At 39.4% G+C, this 4,091-nt stretch overlaps 1 long non-coding RNA gene across 1 annotated transcript; it reads right to left on the bottom strand.

The window, feature by feature from the left end:
* Positions 1–1,971: 1,971 nt before the first annotated feature.
* Positions 1,972–4,091, bottom strand: LOC136473442 (uncharacterized). Its single transcript, XR_010762633.1, has 3 exons — positions 3,956–4,091; positions 3,490–3,803; positions 1,972–2,076 (listed from the first exon to the last, which is right to left on the bottom strand). It is a non-coding gene; the product is annotated as an uncharacterized lncRNA (long non-coding RNA).

The raw sequence follows: 4,091 nt of genomic DNA on the forward strand, positions 1-4,091 counted from the left end.
ACCACTTCTTCAGATTCTACATTTAAGTTGGTCGAAATCTTTGCTCAACAGAAACTATTCCAGATTCTAGACAGCGCAGATGTATCGCCTTATGATTTTTATATCTCCCAAACTAGAAATGCTATCAAGGTGACTCTTTCGGGAAAAGAAAGATCTTGAAGTCTACTTTCACCCAGAATTTTCTTAGAATTTTTAGTTGCCCAAAGGTTGGAGGCATAGGCCATAGAAGTCAGATTGCTCCGGAAGACCGAAAGCAGGAAACAAGAGAAAGAGAACCCAAACTATTTATTTCCTTATCCCTTATACCTTAAACCTTCAATATAAATGAAATTGTGAGCATAACCCACAAATTCACTACACTCATTACAAAGATCCAACTCAACCATAACATAAGGACAAACCATCCAACACAAAATACAAGCTCGTTGCTAATCGTTCCTTCTAGCTACTTGGTAGGCATTCTTAAGGGAAAACTTCTTAACATGGCTTTGGAATTTTGAATAGAGGTGAGACTAGAAAGTTTGCAAGAGATCAAGAACAACAACTCAAGGAGATAAGAAAGTATAGCTCAAAGGAAGCTATCAAGGAGGGGAGACAATAGGACAAGGATTGGAAATATTCAATTCAATGAGTCAAGGAGGCGGAGAAATAGTTTTATAGTAAAATAGGTTTTTAGAAATGACCAGTGCTAACTAGGCTTACGTCCTACAGTCAGTATTGCTTTGATACCACTTTATAGCACTCAGTTTTAAAGAAAAAACCAGATACACACTATATGTGAGCCCAGGAAGTCAAATCTCCCATATAGCCACAAATCAGGGTAATATCAAGAGACAATACTTATTACATAACGTATTAGTAAAAAGAAAATAACCTCAGAGTAAAGACAGCGGAAAGTTGACTCCGATCTTCTGGCGAAGACTCTGAATCCACAGGGACGACTGACTGGTTGACCACAAGCCTAACTCCTCCAAACCAGCAATCTAGTACCCATCCGGGATTTTTATCCAAAGTATAGAAAAATAAAGCAAGCGTAAGTACATGTCGTACTTAACAATTATATCATGGGGTTCATGAGGCTCAAAAGGCTGACACTGGTTTACTGCGATTAGCTTTAATAGGTCATCTTTTTAAGCAATTAAGTGGCAAAGAATTTATCATTCCCATAAACACATGATCAGGTAATCATGAATAATGTATAGCATAAACAATTAATCATTAGTATAATTATCCATTAGTGATCATCTCTATTCCATAAGAGTCCAAGGCCGCTCGTGTCCGTGAGCACGGCTGTTATAACAGTTTTACACTCTGCAGAGGTTGTACACGTTCATTGTGAGTCGTGATTTACCCTTTCGCCCGGGGTGATCAGCCCCTTAACCCACTACCAAGGAAGGTTGGCAGGGTTCACTATAAAGCCTTTCAAAGGATTTCGTCTAACAAGTTAGGGCCGCTAGGCGTATGTGGCCCCTCTCTAGGAGTGGCACGCGTGGGCATCGCAGCACGGTACACACTTTCCAGCAGCAAAGGAAACATACCCTGCGCCTTAAAGGTAACCACTAACAAGCTAGAAAAGATCCTCATACTGAGCTAAAGCCAGAGCCATATAGCCCTCACAGCTGTACTATAAGTCCCGGATGATCGCTTATAGATAAGTCCTTAGGGAGAGGAATCTGAAGCATATAAACACTCCAGCCCCCTGTTTCCATGTTACTAAAAAGTCATGTTTTAATTTTTATTGCATATACCATTAGTCAAGTTACAAGATCATGGTTTTGATTAAGCACTAGCAAAAACTACCCAATGTAATATTCCAAAGGTTTCAAGGTGCAAGATATCAAATATCTAGGATATCCTTAATGGTAACAAGGGAGACACATGCAATATGAATTTAGTGATTAAATGTGAATAGGTAACAAGGATGGTCCCATGCTATACTTGCCTTAACTTGCTTTTCCCCCAAAGCAATACGCTCAAAAGCCTTTAGTATTCAACTTTCAATCTTCTGCTTCCAATTCTCAGCTTCTAGTCTTCAGAGAATAGCTTCTTAATCACCACGTAAACCTCACCGATTGACTGAACCAAATATCACCACACAAACATCCATACATAGCATACAAACAAGAATATATGAGAACAGTACACCAACCAATAAAATAAGCAAAACGGCGTATCGCTACGAACACACAAACGCAAAAGACCACGCTATATGCGATTCAACGAAAAAGCGACTATCGAAGGATTTTCGGTGCAACGGAAAATAAAACCTATCCATTTAACTTATTTTAACTGTAGAAACACATGTGAATATTTTCATTAATCAACTTGATTCATTGCTTAAGAAAGAGCATAGTATAAAACCTATATTGACTTTATATTCCGAAAACGATGCAAGTGATAGTATTAATACAATTAACTTTTTAACTGCCAAAACATATTTGAGTAACATGAGAACCACTAACGCCACTGCATAGAACACGTCGATAACGAAACTATCGTTAAGAAGAAAGAACTACCGAACAGTTTTATATATATTATAAAAGAAACATTTACGAGCTTGATTCATGTTAACTAAGAAAAACTATGTGAGTAGTATCCACTCAGGTTACTCAGAACGTATTCAATTTGAAAAGTTGAGTTAACAAAAGCCATACGAAAGCATCATATGTTGAAGTTGAACTAAGCATGCTATAAATTAAAAATGTATTAATGTCGATATTAATCATAATGATAGTGATTTATGAAGGACTGATGTATTCACCTAAGTTGCTTTTAATTTTAAACCCAGTTGCATAACCATTAAACAAATTAACATTTAACTTATAAATTTTTGAGATATGAGACATGTTAAACGTCACTGCTAACACGTAGCATTAGTCAAATTATATTTTAATTTAGAAACTGAGTTAGAGTAATCATGTTTTATTTATAAATGTTGCCAGGTAGATTAAGCAAGTTAAACTTAAACTTGCAACACTAAAATGCATGTGAGAGCATCTATACAAGTTTATCATATATACAACGGGTTTAAACTAACCAAACTTATAATTGAAAAGAATATTAATATCAACAATTAATCATATTAATATTATACACGAATTGCCGAGATATGAAACATATATTACTTAATTATAAAACGGTTTGCACGCATACTTAATCATTTTAATATTTAATTATAAAAGTGTAATGAGGTAACATGGAACACATCGTCATGAACACGTATCACCCATTGCGATTAAACTCGCGCAATCGAATCGAAATCAAAAATCTAAATCGGCTTTAATTAAACAACAATTAATTAATTATAGACTCAATTAATATTTTAATAAAATAAATTCATAAACATGTGACATATAAACTAATAACTCTACTACATAGATCTCGACGACACGAAACTAACGCAACTGGAATGAACTGAAACGGAATTAAAACGATTAAACGGCGGAATTAACAGTAGGATGGCAAAATCGTAAATAGTTCATCTTCTACCTCTGTGTTCTTGCAGTACGTACGTACAGAGCAATGTCCGGTCATGGCCATGAAGGCTTGCTGCTGCTCGCGGAATGGGCCGACACGGGGCAGGGGACTCGGCCGTGGGGCCTGCTGGCCGACCGACGGCGGCGCAGCGCCGGGACAGGGGTGGCGCAGGGCGCTCCTGCACGGGCCTGAAGGTCGGCGGCGACCTGCTGTAGAGCAGCGCAGAGGGTGTGAGGGTGGGTCCGGGAGGGCAGCACCGTGAGCCAGGTGGTGGCGTGTGCTGGTGGAGGCCGAAGAGGAGGATGCGGGGACTGGCACGGCATGCCCTGAGTTGGCCGAACACGAAGCAAGAAGACCCGTCCATGGTGAAGTTCGCCGAAAAACATCAACGGAAAAGGAAAAACGAAGGGGAAACGATCAAACGGTGATGGATTCGACAAAACAAATATACTACGGTGTAGAGAATGACGAGATCTACCTTGTGGCGGTGGTGGTTGACGCCGGAACACGACGGTTTGGCCGGAAAAGCTCGCCGAAGAGTTCGTCGGAAACCTAGCTGTGCCAAACTTCGGTGTCCGATCTGCGGGGCTACGAGTGGCGGCTCGAAAAACGGG

The sequence above is a fragment of the Miscanthus floridulus genome, chromosome 1, assembly GCF_019320115.1.
Source record: "Miscanthus floridulus cultivar M001 chromosome 1, ASM1932011v1, whole genome shotgun sequence".
NCBI classification, from domain to species: Eukaryota; Viridiplantae; Streptophyta; class Magnoliopsida; order Poales; family Poaceae; genus Miscanthus; species Miscanthus floridulus.